At 45.0% G+C, this 19,563-nt stretch overlaps 1 protein-coding gene across 1 annotated transcript in view; it reads left to right on the top strand.

Moving 5' to 3' along the window:
- GNG2 (G protein subunit gamma 2) overlaps window positions 1–19,563 on the top strand; it is a 71,626-nt gene that overhangs the window by 37,900 nt on the left and 14,163 nt on the right. The window contains exon 4 of the mRNA XM_040412211.1: window positions 14,624–14,682. The gene's annotated coding sequence lies outside the window, so the exon portion shown is untranslated. The remainder of the gene's footprint in view (window positions 1–14,623; window positions 14,683–19,563) is intronic.

Consider the following 19,563-nt stretch of genomic DNA (forward strand, 5'->3'; position numbering starts at 1 on the left):
CCCCACCATCTACATAATCTGTGACTGGACCCTACCCTCTAGTCTACTACTGGACCACAGCATCTTCACCCCTACTAGATTGAATCTCATTATGGCCCACCACTTGACCTGCACCCTTTCAGTGGTCCACCACTAGACCCCATCTTCTATGAGCCTATCTCTTGTATACTCTTTAATTACCTCAGCCCTCAGTGAGATGTACAGCACTAATTGTCATCCGACAGGACTCCTCTATGTGGATGTGAGGTGTGCACGCTGTATATATAGTGTTTTCAGGCCATGCAGTCCACAATGTTCCAGTGCTCGCCATTGTTCTTTCTTGTACTTGGATCATCCACGTTGGAATACACCTTTAAGATAGACCACGTGCTATATACAGTACTACATGGGTCGGTCAGACAAGAAAAAACGGCTGCATGTATAAGGATGACACAGAAGTGATCATACTTCCCCTTTAAAATCATAATTTTTTTGATTTAGATGATTCAAATGCTCGACTCAGCCCTCAGCCACTTCCCCAAACTGGTTTGCATAATCAAGCCAGAGAACCGAACAGTGTGTCTACAGATAGATGTAGACATCAAAAGTCAGGAACCAACACATTTCTGTAAGACAAGGGCGCGGCCCCTTCAGATGATAGATGGGAGGGTGCCAGGTCAGATCCAAACCAAATTTATATTGATGAACCTCTATCCTATGGATAGGTCATTCATTTAAAGTCTGAGAAAAACTTCAAATCTGTCACCATTGGGACCCGATAGGTTCTGGATCATCAGTACCTGCAGGAACAGAGGGCAAAATAAAATGTGAACAGAAATATACTACACACAGTGCAGTCAAATCACGTACCAATCGCCATGCAGGTGTGAACACACACAAAGGGTTTCTTCTGAGTCTTTGGAAACAAATGGTGGATTATCAGAGGGTGGCCGGGGTCACGGCTACTAGTGAAGTCTGGGTGCTGGGGTCTAGTAGGTATAGGGTGCTGGGGTCTCATGGAGACTGGGGTATAATAAGGTGTGGGGTCTCATAAAGTCTGGGGCATAGTAAGGTCTAGGGTGCTGGGGTCTCCTAGAGTCTGTTTAGTAAGCTGTGGAGTCTCAAGTCTGGAGTATGGTAAGGTATGGGTTGTTGAGGGCTCATGAAGTCTAGTGTGCTATGGTCTCAGAGTTTGGGGTTTAGTAAGGTCTGGGGTATAGTAAGATCTGGGGTCTGCTAAAATCTGGGCTATAGTAAGGTCTGGGATTCTGGATTCTTATGGAGTCTGGGGTATACCAAGGTATGGGATGCTGGAGTCTCAGAGTCTGGGGTTTGGTAAGGTCTGGGGCCTCATAAAGTCTGTGCTATAATAAGGTTTGGGGTGCTGGGGTCTCATGGAGCCTGGGGTTTAGTAAGGTCTCATGAAGTCTGAGGTCTCATGGAGTCTGGAGTATAGTAAGGTCTGGGGTGCTATATAACTCAAGAGCAGTTGGGGACATCTTATATATAATGGGGCTGAGCATGTGTCTGTGATTACTAACTACACCTCACCTCTAATGGGCCCCTTAATTTCTGGCCCCTCTATCATTGTAGCACGCTTTCATGCTCCTCCATAAATCCCAGATCTGTATGCAGCAGTGCGGCGCGTTCTCTACACCCGGGCTCTTCAGGTCCTCGCACTAATATTCAGTATTGTTTTTATTACCACTAATCACACCCACAGGGTGTAGCTCCCCGCATTTTTGGAAGTTCATTTGAGTTCAGCTGTAAAGAAGCCAGTTGCTGGCTAAAATCCTATGGGGCGCGTTTACATCCTGCAAGAATGGTGCTTGTTTAATTGGATGGGCACAATATTCACAGAGGTGGCCTAGGTGTACGGTATGAGCGAGGAAGAGACGTACTGCAGTCGCATCCCCCTCCTCCCTGCCTTCTGGTGACTCCTTTTACACCGACCCGTTATCTGTCAGATTATCGGGGAAAAACATTTGTATACATGCTCAGTCCCGAATAATCTGACAGTGCAAGGCTACTTCCACATCTGCGTTTTGGTTTCAGGTTGTGAGATCCGGCAGAGGATGCCAAAACCTGACCAAAACGGTTCCGCTTTGATTACCACATCAGGATGCATCCGTTCTGATAGGAGGCTGTTGTGTGAAATCGAAACGGAACTAAACAAATGTGTCACTAAATACATTGAAAGTCAATGGGTGACGGACCCGTTTTTTTAGGATCCTAAAAAAAACCGCATCAGTCTCCATTGACTTGAATTGCAGCTTGAAGCGATTTTGTGTCCAGTCACAAAACGTAATGGTGCCGGAAGGGAAGATATCCTGAACGCATCTCTTTCCATTCAGAATGCACGGCGGCAAAACGGAACCGTTCTGGCCTGGTTTTGAGATCCTGTCCCAGATCTCCATGCCGAAACGCATATGTGAAAGCAGCCTTAAAGGTGTCGACAATCACGGGTGATCGCGTCGTTGCGCTGGAACAATGATTTTCTATGGAGTCAATCGCTATATCAACTGCTTGTCCCCACACAGCGGAAGTGATTGCGGTCTATCTCATATTTTCCATCTATTTCATATCTCTCTCTCATATTTATCCATTTCATAACCATTTGTCTGTCAGTCTGTCTATCTAATACATATCTACCGATCTCATATTTATCCATCTTGTTCATATCTGTTTGTCTGCCTATTTCTTTCTATCTATCTATCTATCTATCTATTATCTATCTATCTATCTATCTATCTATCTATCTATCTATCTATCTATCTATCTATCTATCTATCTATCTATCTATCTATCTATCTCCTATCTATCTCCTATCTATCTATCTATCTCATATCTATCTATCTATCTATCTATCTATCTATCTATCTATCTATTATCTATCTATCTATCTATCTTCTATCTATTATCTATCTCTCTATCTATCTCATATCTATCTATCTATTATCTATCTATTATCTATTATCTATCTCCTATCTATCTCATATCTATCTATCTATCTATCTATCTATCTATTATCTATCATCTCATATCTATCTATTATCTATCTATCTATCTATCTATCTATCTATCTATCTCCTATCTATCTCCTATCTATCTATCTATCTCATATCTATCTATCTATCTATCTATCTATCTATCTATCTATCTATTATCTATCTATCTATCTTCTATCTATTATCTATCTCTCTATCTATCTCATATCTATCTATCTATTATCTATCTATTATCTATCTATCATCTATTATCTATCTCCTATCTATCTCATATCTATCTATCTATCTATCTATCTATTATCTATCATCTCATATCTATCTATTATCTATCTATTATCTATCTATCTATCTATCTATCATCTATTATCTATTATCTATCTCCTATCTATCTCATATCTATCTATCTATCTATCTATTATCTATCTATCTATCTCATATCTATCTATCTCATATCTATCTATCTATTATCTATCTATCTATCTATCTCATATCTATCTATCTCATATCTATCTATCTATCTATCTATCTATCTCATATCTATCTATCTCATATCTATCTATCTATCCATCTCCCAGCCTGGTGAATAGCGGTTTCTGCTCTGAAGCACACAGTTGATACCCCAGTCTATTCTTGCACAACCCGTGTTATCAGCGCAGGAACAAACACGACGATAATTGGGGGTTGATTGCTGTGAGTCATTAGCTGGCAGCGCAGATGTTATTTTGTCTTTCTGTAGCTCTGCATTTACATTTATGAATAATCAGCCTGAAATATATGATCCGATTTAACATTGGATGCATTTGGATATTTTAGCTGCATGGGCAGAGGAATGAGGGGGACTCTTCCATCCTCAGGTGGCACACTGTGGGGTCTGCTCTTGTTGCACCCGGTGGGCAGAGCGGGATCGGCTGCAGTGACAGAATACACAGCAGAAGGGACGCTACCAGCCTGGAAAGTGCTGTGTGCCACATTCACCAAAGGCAGCTCACAATCTACTGCACAGTTAAAGGGCCGGTCGTCCCATTTATTCTTATTTACCCTTTCTTTAGGGTACACTAATTAATATTCTGTGCAGCCTTTGCCTATTTCCCACAAATAACCTTTATGGCTATATTATAGCTATTTTATTCTCTTCTTCTTATGATCTCTCTAAAGAGGTTTCCCAACTGATATAAACACCATTTAAAGGGTATGTATACTTTTTCAAACCATTTCATTTATATTGCTCTAATGCATTTAAAGGGAATCTGTCACCACATATCTGTAACTAAAACCATCTTCCCCATTAGCCCCTTGGTGCAACGAGGGCATTGCTGTTGCACCCTGAGGTTCTGCTTATTTTCCTTGCCGGCTGCGCACTGATAGGGCCAGGCAGTGTATATGTACTCATGCCTGGCCCTGACGTCTTGCAGCAACGCTTTCAGCGCACGCGCAGTACATGTCTGGAGATCACCGGGCAGATTTGCTGACACGGACAGATTCTATCTGCCCGGCTGTTTTCAGCCATGTACTGCACGTGTGCTTGACCGCGCCGCCATACGACTTCATGGCCAGGCGTATGTCTGCACTGCCTAGCCCTGTCGGTCAAAGCAGTGGAGCATTGGCAGCAGGGAAAATGGGCATAGCCACTAAATGCAATGAGGTGCAAGGGAATAATTTCCATAAGATAGAAAGTTTTTTCATTAGAGTATGCTGGCAAGTGCTCATCTAAAGAGGCTGATGGTTTTAGTTACAGGTATGTGCTGGCAGATTCCCTTTAAAATAAAAAAATTAATAAAATAAAAAAGCTAAGCAAGTCTGCAAACCTATGGTACTATGCAGATCTCTTATGCAGCTCATATTAAGACTTGTTTGTCTCCATGGTGACAGACTACAAAGCACCTCGTGTAGTCTGATCCCGCAGTCATACTTGCTTAAAAAGGTTCCCCAGGCTTTTAATATTGATGACCTAGATCATCAATATCAGATCTGCGGGGGTCTGACACCCCCGCCGATCAGCTGTATGAAGAGGAGCGTGCCGCGCCGTCTCTTCATGCCTGCCGAAGACATAGCAGCGGCAAACAGTAAGAGAGACCGCACGCACGCATGGAGGGGGTGCTAGATGTCGGACCCCCGCTGATCTGATATTGATAGGTCATCAATATTAAAAGCCTGGAAAACCCCTTTAAGTGTTTCCACTGTATCTCTGTAACCACTGAGACGCACAGATCTCCATTAGAGCTGCATACACAAAGAATATCTGTCCCTTCTTATGTCTTTTTATTTTGGTTGCATTGCCGCAAAAAACTATGGCAAAGGTTTTAATAACTGTATAATAAAAAGTTCTGCAGCTTTCTGATACACTTTTCTATTCTTCACCATTTTGAAGATGTCTGCTTTCTGTCAGTGAAGGGAGACATTATTTACAGTGCTTCCATTGGATAATGGAGTCAATGCCTTTCTCAATGTATACTGTACCTAGTTTCTGTCCTGGACGATGGGTTTGCTTGGTCTTAGTTGACAATATCGCTGTGTCTTCTATATAATAGTGTCTGCAGTGCCGAGTAATGGGTGTCAAAATGATGGAAAGATTTACAGAGTTCTCACCCTAGACAGTCTTGACATGTATGACGTTCTCTGTACCCCTGCCCCAATATAATATTCAGCTTGTCTGGTGCGAAAACAAAGTAATTATACTGGGAATAGGTTTAATGCAATTATAGGGTATATTCACACGAGCAACCATTGTGTTCATTGTTCCAAAACATCTAAACTTGATTATAATACATTACTTATCCTGTACTGATCCCGAGTTACATCCTGTATTATACTCCAGAGCTGCACTCACTATTCTGCTGGTGCAGTCACTGTGTACATACATTACTTATCCTGTACTGATCCTGAGTAACATCCTGTATTATACTCCAGAGCTGCACTCACTATTCTGCTGGTGCAGTCACTGTGTACATACATTACTTATCCTGTACTGATCCTGAGTAACATCCTGTATTATACTCCAGAGCTGCACTCACTATTCTGCTGGAGGAGTCACTGTGTACATACATTACTTATCCTGTACTGATCCTGAGTTACATCCTGTATTATACTCCAGAGCTGCACTCACTATTCTGCTGGTGCAGTCACTGTGTACATACATTACTTATCCTGTACTGATCCTGAGTTACATCTTGTATTATACTCCAGAGCTGCACTCACTATTCTGCTGGTGCAGTCACTGTGTACATACATTACTTATCCTGTACTGATCCTGAGTTACATCCTGTATTATACTCCAGAGCTGCACTCACTATTCTGCTGGTGCAGCCACTGTGTACATACATTACTTATCCTGTACTGATCCTGAGTTACATCCTGTATTATACTCCAGAGCTGCACTCACTATTCTGCTGGTGCAGTCACTGTGTACATACATTACTTATCCTGTACTGATCCTGAGTTACATCCTGTATTATACTCCAGAGCTGCACTCACTATTCTGCTGCTGCAGTCACTGTCTACTGTGGGGATTCGCTCTGGTAGACAGGACAAGCGGGTGCAGTATAGAGGCAAAGACACGTTTGTAACTCAAAAACTGCAGTGTTTATTCACACTAGTTGCAGGTTCACAGTATGACAGTCCATTTTCAGTATTGGTGTTAGTTCACACCCAAAACAGTTCATACAGAAAAACATTGACCTTTGATCCTGGGTGTTTAATCTACACCTGGCTGAATGCTCAGCCTCAAAGTCCACCTGCAGGCTTTAGGCGGCCTGCTCGCCCGACACACTGTCTTCAGCTTTCAGCCCACACACAGGCCTCAGATCTCAGCAGAGTTTCACACAGCTCCAGTGTCAGAGAGGAGTAATCCACCCACCTGACACTGCTGGCTGTTTTTTATAGGCCTGTCAAAACCCGGCCTGGACTGTGGGTAGTAGTCACCCACCCAGCACTTTGACTATTCCCAGTAAGAGCCGTGCCAGATCAGCTATTTACAGCCATACTAGATAGCAAGGTGTCACACAGCAACTGCTGCTGACACATGAAAACTATCTCCTACTCCACCGAGGCCAGGAACCTCTGTGACACACACCTTCCATCCACGATTATTCCTTGTACCTTATTACAGTACATGCATTACATTACTTATCCTGTACTGATCCTGAGTTACATCCTGTATTATACTCCAGAGCTGCACTCACTATTCTGCTGGTGCAGTCACTGTGTACATACATTACTTATCCTGTACTGATCCTGAGTTACATCCTGTATTATACTCCAGAGCTTCACTCACTATTTTGCAGGTAGAGTCACTATGTACATACATTACTTATCCTGTACTGATCCTGAGTTACATCCTGTATTATACTCCAGAGCTGCACTCACTATTCTGCTGGTGCAGTCACTGTGTACATACATTACTTATCCTGAGTTACATCCTGTATTATACTCCAGAGCTGCACTCACTATTCTGCTGGTGGAGTCACTGTGTACATACATTACTTATCCTGAGTTACATCCTGTATTATACTCCAGAGCTGCACTCACACTTCGGCTGGATGCATAGGAAGATTTCAAAAAGTAAATAATTATTCCCACCAGAAAACCAATAGAGCAAGCTCTTTGCAGTCACTGAACAAGCAGGGGCGACCGGGACACTGGTAGATATTAGCCCTGAAACCTACAGAATCGTGACTGCAGCTCTGGAGTATAATACAGAATGTAACAATGGGTCAGATAAGTAATGTAATATATTTTTGTAGTGGCTGCATTGTTTATGTAGATTTACTCTATTTGTCCTTAAGGATATACACCAGCATTATGGCGGTGTTATCGCCTTGCTCGCCAAACACTTGTTTTTTTTTTTTTTTTGTTTTTTTTTAAAGCTGAAGTTTATAAAAGGTTAATCCTGCACTGCTCTGAAAAGGTGCAGTACATTGACCCCTGTTCCTCATCTCTGGCTGCAGTTCCTTGGAGCAGATTATCTACTTGGATCTGGAATGTGTCGGGAGTTGTTCTGTTAAACAGACTGAAAACTGAAAAAAACAACATACAGTATGTGAATGAGGTCATATACAGAAACTGCCCCTGGAGCATTCGTATACTGCCACGTGTATCCAAGTAAACGTGGTGGGATGAAGGGGTAGGAGGTCCTCCGCAGCAGAAATGACCGAAGAGAACATGCAATACTGTCAATCACATCTTGAAGCCCCCTTAATTACCTCTAAATACTCTCATATGACCTAGGATATACAAACCCTAGAGGCAGGAGGGGGGCTGAAATCTGGCAGCTCCTTACTTCTCCCATGTGTACTTACTGGACTTCATCTCCATATGTAGAGAGCAAAGGGAAGGGGAAGCATCTGGAGGTCCACAAGTCCTCTGTGTCCTGTAGGACCATGGTAGGCACCACAGCATTTCCCCAATTGTTATTGGGTCTTGCCCTCTGTAGACCCTTCTGTAGGGCATTTTACAGGGGTTGTCTAAGGCAATGTTTCCCAACCAGTGTGCCTCCAGCTGTTGCAAAACTACAACTCCCAGCATGCCCGCACAGCCAAAGGCTGTCCGGGCATGCTGGGAGTTGTAGTTTTGCAACAGCTGGAGGCACACTGGTTGGGAAACACTGGATCTAAGGCACATAAAATCTCTATAAATGCCGTCTACTGGCCCAAAGAAAATGCAGGTGCAAGTCTGTCTGTTTAGTACAGGGCACCATTCCTCTGTACCCCACACATTCTCCTGTAAACATTTTGGTGTCCTGTTCCTGCCACTAGAGAGCAATATGAATGTGGTCCATGTATGCAGATCTACCCCCTAGTGGCAGCGACCATTAGGTGCACTGTAAGAAACGTGTGACCCATATGAAGGAATTCAGACATGGTGCAATGGTCCAGGATTCCCTGGAGGACACAACCCTCTCTCACTGTCTAGGTTTCTTCAAGCTCACATCACAGAAGGGTCAAGTGAACGCCGGTTCCAGAAGTCTCTTCTCATTTCTTGATGCTGATCCAACATCTTGATAAACTTGCACGGTAGCATCTTCTCATATTGCTGACTGCTGCCATATTTTTGGCTACCTCAAATCTGACCTTCTGAAAGGCGTTTCCAGTAGTTTGTGTGCTTCACTTCGCTGCAAGAAAAATGTCTTCCCGCAAACTCTGTAGGATAGCAGCAGATGTCTAGTAGATATAGTGCAAAGAAACGTGGCGTGTAATCTGCATGCTTTAGGTCTTTTTCCTTCCCATTTGTCTTTTTCCATGCTTACCGAGTGGGCTGATTGTTCCTAGGGTGATAGGGTGAGGGGCGAGCAGTGCTGTGTGATTTGAGCCAATTAGATGCTCCTCCTTGCTGCTCCCTCTCGCAGTCTCACAAATTCAGGCACTGAAGCTGCAGCTGCATCCCCCTCCTCCCCTTTTTTGTTCTGCCAGATAGTGTAGAAGATGGAACTTCTGTAAAGGAAATTATAACCATGGGTAAACGTGGAGCTCAAGACTGTTGGTAAACAGAGAAAAAAAGGGGAAGGGGAAGGGGGGGGTTGTCCAAACTTTAACTCACCCTTGGCCCCTTTCCCCAACCTTGACCCATAACAAAAAAACGCCGACAACGACAACTGTGTCACTTTATTGCTGGGTGGTGATCGGCCACAGCTTTTTTTATTAAAGCGGCATACCTTAATAAACAGTAATCATCAGAGCAGTATGCCAACCGCTGGACTCCCAGCGGGCAAGTTTGCCATCAGCTACCACCATATCTCCGCTGTATTCAAATGCCGCCAGCTGTGACTTCATAAACCCAACTAGAATTTGCAGCTCTAAGAGTAGAAAAAAACAAAACAAAATAACCAAGTACCCAGAACTGATCATAACATCGCACATCGATTCGTCTCCCAAGAATAACCGCGGAGGGGGGGAGGGCCACAAGATGGCTTCCACTGACTAGCAAGAGGAAGTGACAGGGACAGGGAGAGGGTAGATGTAACCAGCAGGATATCCTGCACTGCCCCTTCATGAATAAAGAAGGATCCCCAGTGAACTAACCCTTAATGGCCCTGGACCGCCAACATCTACTTCACTATTACCGTGAGGGGGCCAGCTCCCCAAACAACTTTGGTGGTCTCCCCCCCCCCCCCCCCCCCCGTCACTGAGCACCCTCCCTATACAGTCGGGCGCTTGCCAGAAGAAGAGGAGGGGGCATTATGGTGGTACCTGCCAAAAGAGAATGTTAGATCATGTTGCCTAGCCACAGGCATGATCGGGGAGGACACCTACTGATAGAGAGTAGTGGTCCCTTGTCCCCTGGTGGCACAGCCCCACTGATCACGAGAAAGGTGGTCCCTTGTCCCCTGGTGGCACAGCCCCACTGATCACAAGAATGGTGGTCCCTTGGCCTCTGGTGGCACAGCCCCACTGATCACGAGAATGGTGGTCTCTTGGCCTCTGGTTGATTGGAGCGGTGGTAATACTCACGCACTGTCAAAGTCTTGGAGCTGATGAAGATAGCCGAGCGCTGTACATCTCCAGCAGTCCAATAGAGATTGATTAGTGGGGGCCCCAGCAGACATCACCTACCCCGTTGATGGGGGATATTAGGTTTCTGGAAAAAAGTTTACTTCAAAGGGGAATTATCTTTAAACTACAGATCTAATGAACAGGAGCCCCCAAAGCTTGCTTATGGGTCCATAGCTTTTCACAATAAGTTAAGGAGATTGTTAAAAGGGTTGTGCAGCTGTTCCGATAAATAGGCCATGACTGGCTGATCGGTGGGGGTCAGACACCCTGCCCCCCCCCCCCCCCCCCCCGATTAGCTGTTAAGGTGTAGAAGTCAATGCGAACAGCGCTGTGGTAACCAGCTCCCTCCATTACAAGGTTGATGGTGCTGGCAACAGTGCTACACCCGAACAGCTGGGGGTGTGGGTTGTTGGACCCCCGCCTATCAGCTAGTGGTGGCCTATCTTGACCATCACCTAGTAAAGGCTTGGCAACCCCTGTCAACCAAAACCAAATAACAGTCAACATCCAGCCAGGGACCTCTCAGAAGAAATGGGTAAATACCCTGGAGAGGGTCCTTATAGATGTCTTAAGGAATCAGTGGGGCATGAAGGCTCCCAGAGGAAACGTTAGATACACTTAATTGGATAATGAGTCAGTATCCTCGTAGAGACCCAGCTGCCATAGCAGGACCCTTGGTGATTAGAATGTATACTGAAGAGCTCGTTTCACACTTGGATTGCAGATGATAGGAGATGGTGGTCTGGTGTTATGGCCTCGTAAGTCGGGGGCTATAAATTGTATGGCCACGGGTTATTTTGGCAAAATTATAGCTGTCTCTTGACTGCTCACCGGCTGCCACATTTGGTCCTATTCTAAAGATAAGTGGCTTATACGCTACCCGGTGGGATGACTGATCTTGATTGTAGCGAGAGAGGTGTGTATGTTTGTATATATATATATATATATATATCTATCCAGGACAAGGTCAAACCTGCCGCACAAGTGAAGAGTCGGCACTGGAGGGAAAAGCCAATCTATAAAGAAGTTGGGTCAGCAGCTCTAATGAATATATCACATCCCTGCTTATAGGAGCAATGTGACATCTTACTCACTGGTAATAAAGGGCTTTTCCACTTATTTTATAAAATAAACCCCTAGGGCAGGGATGCTCAACCTGCAGCCCTACATCTGTTGCAAAACTACAAGTCCCAGCATGCCCTGATAGCTGTAGACTGTCAAAGCATGCTGGGAGTTGTAGTTTTGCAACAGCTGGAGGGACGCAGGTTGGGCGTCCCTGCCCTAGGGAATATGAAGGGCTGTCCAGTTCTAGGGATCCTCTTCTATTCGCCAGAGGAGAGAGACGCTAAGTTAGGGCTCATGCACATAAATGTATTTTTGGTTCACATCCGATCCGCATTTTTTGTGGACCCATTCACTTCAATGGAGCTGCAATAAATGCTGTCCGCATCCGTATGTCTGTTCCGTGGCACCCGCAAAAATATAGAACATGTCCTATACTTGTCCGCATTATGGACAAGGATTGGACTGTTCTATTATGGGCAGGACGTTCCGTTCCACAGAATGCGTGTCCGTGTTTTCCAGATCCACGATTTGTGGACCCAGCCGTTCATGTATTAGATGGCGATTGGTCATTCAATGGCCTGCGTGTAATACTACATTTCACCTGTAGTGGCCGCTGCGAGGGAGACCGATCCCTGACAGCAGCTTCTTTAACTTGAGCATTTCTGAAGCTAAACCCTTAGCAGTCAGTTTACAAAGTGTTTTTTTTTTTTTTTTTTTTTGCAATTTTCTTGAGTCTTGCTCTTCTGCCAAGATGTTACAGTTTTAGCAGTCCCATAGGGTTTGACGGGAGCGACCATGTGCATTGACTTGCCACTCCTTCCTACAGCGGCATGCGATAGCTGTTTTTATGATCGTTGGGAGTCCCAGCGGTCTGACCCTCCACCTCTCTAACAGCTGTCCCCGATCCAGTGGGATCATTTATCTAACCAGGATACTCATTTAAAGGGCATCTGTCAGCAGATTTGTCCCTATGACACCGGCTGACCTGTTCCATGTGCACTTGGCAGCTGAAGGCGTCTGTGTTGGTCCCATGTTCATATGTGCCCCCACTGCTGAGAAAAATTACATTTTAATATATGCAAATGAGCCTCTAGGAGCAACGGGGGCGTTACCGTCACACCTAGAAGCTTATAGCTCTCTGCACTTTGACAGGGCCAGGCAATGTAAATGTGATCACTCCCTAGCCCTCTCAATCAAAATGCAGACTGCGCGACAGTTGCAGAGAGAGCTGAGCCTCTAGGTGTAACGGTAACGCCCCCTTTGCTCCTAGAGGCTCATTTGCATATAATAAAACATCATTTTTCTCAGCAATGTAGGCACATATGAACATGGGACCAACACAGATGCCTTCAGCTGCACATGTAACAGGTCAGCCAGTGTCATAGGGACAAATCCGCTGACAGATGCCCTTTAAAGCTGACCATACACATGCAAGGTGTGTTGGTCGGAGACTCCATAGCTTCCCTCTGTTTTTTTCCAGCTAATACTTTGGGTCTCGATGGGACGTCCAGCTCTGGTAATGTATGGAAAATGGTTATCTATACCCATAAATAAAGTAAATTCCTAATTTAGGGTCTCAGGGACCATTTGATCTAGAAGCACTAGTAGGAATGATTCTGTATTTTGCAGCAGTCCGGTTGCTTTGCTGTACTCCGCAGCGATTCTTCATTTGATCTTCTGTTTGCTCAGAGGTTGCGATGACCGGGACAATATTCTTCTTTGTAGCTCTGTCCTGTACTCACCAAGAACATGATGGAAAACAAAAAGTTCTGCAACTTTTAACACTTTTCTGCACATTTCATCCTCTGCTTGCTGTCAGTGCAAGAGTCTTGTAGATTGACAGCCTGTACAGACCTCGTACTTCTCACCGCTGAGTGTTTGCTACAGTGGTATCCAGTCTAGACAACCCTCCGTGAACAGCCTATACTCTATTGCCATATTGCATCCAGTCAAGCAGAGTAAACAGGGGTGAACATTACTATATGTGCAACCTGTGCAGCTGCATAGGGGCTCAGAAGGTAGGAGGCTCACAAGCTGCTTCAGCTGCTATTAAATTGTATGTAGTGGACTGAGCTATTGACGTTTATTCTCAGAAGGACGTTTGACAGCAAGGAGCCCATGTACACCAGGGGCCCCTCTCCTGCCTGTGTCCGCCCGCTGGATATTCTGGCCTCTTCCTCTTCTGAGGATAACTGGCTTGCTATGAACTTGTCCCTGCGGTGCAGATTGAGGTAGGGAAAATTAGGTTATAAGTCCCATAGGGACCAATGTGGATTCCTGACATACAGCGCTGCGGAATATAAAAGTATAATAAATGAACAGTGCAGAATACATGCAGGACCGCTGTGGGTGCGGCATGTTACCCCTTGTTACACCGGTGCTCCAGAAATGGATTTTAATAGCATTTTAATTGGAGTATGGAGCATGTGGCCTGTGCTTGATTGCAGGTCTGTAACCAGGCAATGGCGTGTCGTCTGCACCCGTGTGCATAGGTCAATGTCCATTGAAGTGTCAGGGATCTATAATAGGCACATTAACACGGAGGGATACACAGCGGACAGGTGTTATCCACCACATCCCTGCGCCTTAATGTATTTATCTTCAGATACGCTCACTTGGGCACCTGCAAACAATCGCTATCTGGAGTGCAATTAGGAGTAGATTGGACGCAGCCCAGGTCGCCAGAGTCTAGAGCTCTCCAACCAGTAACTACAACTCCCAGCATGTCCAGACAGAGACCAGGCATGACGTTTAAACATACTTGACAACTTTCCTGGAAAAAGGGACGACCTCCCGAAAGTGTTGGCAGATCTTCCAGCTGCCAAAAAATGCTTCCCAGAAATCAGCCCTAACTGCGTGTGGGACCGACATCAAACACACACTGAGGGGGCACCGCACTACCGATACTGTAATAAGATATGCCGTGCCACCAATAATAGTTTATTACATTGATTATTGGTAGTACGACATATTTTTATACATTATGGGTAGTGTGGTATATTACATTTATCGCCAGTACGGTATATTTTATTACATTGATTATGGGTAGTGCTGTATATTTTATTACATTGTCTTTTCTATTGACAGACGAGACTAGAAGAGATCGGTGGAGAGCGACAGTAAGAAGAGCACTGACGCTTTTCTTGGTAATTTTCCTCCCCTGTTTTCATACATTGTCTTGCCATTTTAAATGTAATTTTTTGTGTTTTTGACCCCGACCTGGTGATATCATAAGCAGGGCATAAGGATGGGTGGAAGACCCCATAGCAGATGTGGGCTCTTGACTGACGGCATAGAAGCACCCTGCCGAGAGCCATCAATCAGCACAGCATATGATGAATTATACAGAAGCTATTCCCAAGCCTGTGACATAGTTATAGGGGTGCAGAGACCCTCAAAGACCCATCTGCCACAAAGCGAGACACCAGTACTGTGAAGAACACATAAGTGGGGGGCCTCTGTTACAGAAGCTTCAAGATACACCCCTGACCATAGCCCTCCACCGACCCTCCACTGACTTCTCATGCCACTGTATCAATGAGCTGTATAGAGTCTATATACCGCATGCTGCGCTGCAGTAAGATGCACCTGTCTCTGTGCTGAAAAATCTAATCTACGCTAGTAATCTATTAGCATACATTTGCACTAAAATTTACAGTTCAGCGCAAAGTTAGGGGCCCCATAGCACTGGCGATTCCTGTCGTTGTGGCGGCCACACTACTGTGCACATAGATAGCACTTTAAAGGGGTTGTCCAGGATTAGAAGTACATGGCTATTTTCTTCCAGCACCACACCTGTCCATGGCTTGTATCTGGTATTGCAGCACAGCTCTGTTGAACTGGATGTGGCTGCACTGCAATACCACCCACAACCCCTGGACAGGTGTGGCGCTGTTTTAGGAAGAAAGCAGACATGTATTTATAATCCTCAATATTAGCTTCTTGCATACAGGGATGAAGCAAGGACAGTTCAGGTCGGCAGCTAAATTCCCACCTTTAAAATTGCATAACCCGAACTCCATTTGTACTAAATGCATGGAAAGTTCACGAAAACTCAATTATAGTCAATTATTTATTTCCTTAACATTTAATGAATTTAGTGTCGGGATCATTATAGCTGCTTTAACCTGTGTATGGTGGAGGCTCTGTGGTTACAGGCAGCCCAGGGCCCAGGGACATGGAAGCAGCTATGAGGACCTCAACCAACAGCTCCTCATGTCTCAGCTTCCTGGTCCCCATGGAGCTGACTCAGCAGAGACTGATATGGAATGAACTGCAGCCCTATAAGAATTGTGATATTAAACTAGATAAAGTAACCCCGAGCACAGGGGTCAGCAACCTTCATCACTGCTGCCAAACTACAACTCTCAGCATGCACACTTGCTCGTCTGCTCTTGTAACTCCAATAGAAATGAATAGAGTATTCTGGAGGGGACTTCTGGGAATGAAGGGGATGGAGGGCTGATTTAGCTCAGCTACCCTGTCACAATTTTGCCTAATTAGATCAAATGCAGTTCCCTGCACAGCCAGGTGAGTGGGGGCGCCACTGTACAGGGAGTACAACGATGCAGCCCCTACATTATTAGGATTGGGAACCTCAACCCCAACAAGTGAGGCCTATCCTAGCAATATTTATTTATTTATTTTATGCACTTATATAGCGCTACTATATTCCGCAGCGCTTTACAGACATTAGCATCCAACTGTCCCCAATGGGGCTCACAATCTAAGGTCCCTATCAGTCTGTCTTTGGATTGTGGGAGGAAACCGGAGAACCCGGAGGAAACCCACACAAACACGGGGAGAACATACAAACTCCATGCAGATGTTGCCCATGGTCGGATTCGAACCATTCGTGCTAACCACTGAGCCATCGTGCTGCCCTTATACCATCCTTTTAGAAGATGGGAATACCCCTTTAATCTTTATTTCCTTGCCTAACCCCAGTTTATCAGTCCTGTGCAAGGAACAAGTGGAGGCTGCCTGAATGGCCGGATGATCGGATGTGAGATTAAAGGAATTTTACTGTCAATACCTCATTCTTCAGGTCCTGGTTCCCGCACATCTACTGTGTAGTGTATATGACGTATCACTCTATATATCAGGGATACTCGACCTGCGGCCCTCCAGCTGCTGTAAAACTTCAACTCCCAACATGCTCTGATAGCTGTAGACTGTCTGGGCATGCTGGGAGTTGTAGTTGGAGGGACGCAGGTTGAGCATCCCTGCAGGATATTGTCACCCTCCTGATGACACTTTTTGCCCCCGATGTTGGTGTTCTCCCTATTCTGCGCTGCTTATTGTAATATCTGGCATATAGTAATCCCTTTCCTAGACGCTAATATTTATTTTATCCAGAAAACACCCTCAGGCCATCTAGTGTTGGGAATGCTCATCTTCCCCGATGGATAGGAGCTCACTTGTTGATGCATTCAGCTCATTGCGGACGGTTTTGTCCCAGATACAATCAGTATATTGATCATTCATTATTTGGCCGCTGCATGAAGAGTCCATTTTCCATAGATGAACTGTATTTTCTTTGGTCGGAAATAATTGTTCTTGTCATTTACATGCTAGAGTGTAATACGGTGGTCGTTACAGAGATTGTACCATTGGGCTACATTCGCACGACCGTATATGTTTTGCGGTCCGCTAATTGTGTATCCGCAAAAAAAGGATAACGTCCGTATGGCATCCGTTTTTTTTTTCTGCGGATCCATTGTAACAATGCCTGTCCTTGTCCACAAAACGGACTAGAATAGGACATGTTCTATTTTTATTTTTTGCGTGGCTACGGAACGGACATACAGATATGGATGCGAATAGCACGCGGTGTGATGTCCGCATTTTTGGCAGACCCATTGAAATGAATAGGTTCTCATCCAATCCTCAAAAAAAAAAAAAACGGAACGGACACTGAAACGAAATACGTTTGTGTGAATGTAGCCTTAATCAGAATGTCATCGATCCAGGTTGAAGGAGTTAAAAGGAGTGTTGCATTAGGCCAACCCCAGTCCACCTGTCCAGGATCCCTCTCTGAGCTGGAGTGAGGGGTCGCGGATGTGGATCTGCGGTGTCACTTGAACAGATTTCGCTTGGGACTACTCCTAACGTTGTTACCTAAGTGACCCCCTTGGCCTTCACCCTTTAACCCCTATACAGGGTTCTGGATTGTGCTGTTGGGGAACCACCATGATTTTACCTCTCAGAGTAGTCTCTGTTCAAGAGAGAACTGACCTGACTAGGTTCAAGAGCCACTGATGTGGAACACCAAGGGATCAGACAAAACCGTAGTCAGGGACAGGCGATGGTTAGGGCAGGCAGCTCAATCTTAGCACAGAGAATAGGTAGAAGTCAGTGATGGGTTGAATCCAGAAATCAGGCAGAGGTCAGTACAAGGGCAGAAGAACGAGAAACGGCAGATCTTTGCAGGAAACTAGAGAACTAGAACCTATTGCTCAGGCACCTTCCCACCGGGGGAAGATGCCTTAAGTAGCCTACGATGGCCAGCTATTGGCTGGGGAACATTATGGTGCGTGCTGGCCCTTTAAGATCCAGAGGAAACTTGCACCCTACAGGGATAACAGGAAAGAAGCCTTAGTCCGTGTGGAGGTGGACAGAGCAGTGTTACTCCGGCAGCTGGGCCTACCAGTTAGGAGGTGAGGAACATCGGTGGGTCCAAGCTGCCAGAGTCCAGAAGCAACAGAGAGGGTGAGCAGAGCACTGGAAGGAGTGGATCGGTGGTGGGCACGCTGCCATAACAGCCGCTTACGTATTTGAATGGAAAACCTCTAGTGGCCACTGCATAAAAAAAAACTATGCAGGGATTTCACATACTTTCTTTCAGTCCCTTACCATTTTCAAGATCTCTGCTTGTTGTCAATGAAGGCGAACACTCTTGTTTAGGCCAGGTTCATGCAAGCGTAATAGAGGAAAATGTTTATGCCCATATTACGTCTGTACCACGGGTCTGATGATCCAGACTAGCAGTATCACAGCGATCTATGATGGTGCTAGTTTGGGTATTAGACCTGCAGTTGGGCTGGGACCTGCGGGTGTAATACAGGAGCAGAATTCTACCTGTATGTTGCTTGTGTGAAACCAACCTAACTTCCAATAGATTTCCCAAATTCTCACAACTGTGAGTTTGCTTCAATTGAATCCAGTCTTCTATTAGATAAACAGCCAGGAACCCATGATGATACACTTCATCTGCACTGATACATTGTAGCAAAATGTGCATGTAATGTCTCTAGCTCAGAGAGGATTAACTAGACTGTGACAAACTCTCAGCTGTGAAAACTACTAGCTTTGTACCAGTAATCGGCCTCTGTATGTTAACACAAACGCTTTCCTTCAGTCACAGCAAACAGAGCTCTTGAAAATGGTGAAGAATTGAAACACAAAGAAAATCAGAAAGCTTCAGAATATTTTATTATACAATGACTGAATGTCATTTATAGACGTCTAGAAGAGCCTGTGACCGTACAAGTTACGGGACTCTGACGCATTTCAGGCCGGGGCTGAGAGGGGCTCTAGACATGGCTTATAGAGGAGGGGTCCCCACTACCCCCTTCAGCTCAAAGTCTCCTTAAAGGAATGTAAAATGGAGTTGTCAAATGCTAGGCCATCCCCTTAAATTAGCTTTGTATAGACCCCACATCGCCGCCTCTCCTAGGAGCCATTATGCCGTACAGAACAGAGGGAGGTGATTTTCTCCATTGAGGATAAATTATAAGGCTGCCTGTTATTTCAGGAACCGGGTGATCTCATGCGCTGAACTGTAATCTGCATAGAACCCGCGCCAAGCGATGGCTTCCCTCAAGCTGGCAGCTGGCAATTAGCAGGGGACTGCAGGGAGAGAGACTGGCACTGCTGTAGAAAGACCTCTTATAATTGGGTGGGGGTGCAGGGGGGTGTTTTCATTGCTTTATTATTATTTTTTCTTACAAAAATCGCAAATTTGTTGCTTTTCTGAAATATATTACTTTGTAGACCACAGTGCCATACACTGTATAGTGGCTATG

This window comes from Bufo bufo, chromosome 11 (assembly GCF_905171765.1).
Source record: "Bufo bufo chromosome 11, aBufBuf1.1, whole genome shotgun sequence".
Lineage (NCBI taxonomy): Eukaryota > Metazoa > Chordata > Amphibia > Anura > Bufonidae > Bufo > Bufo bufo.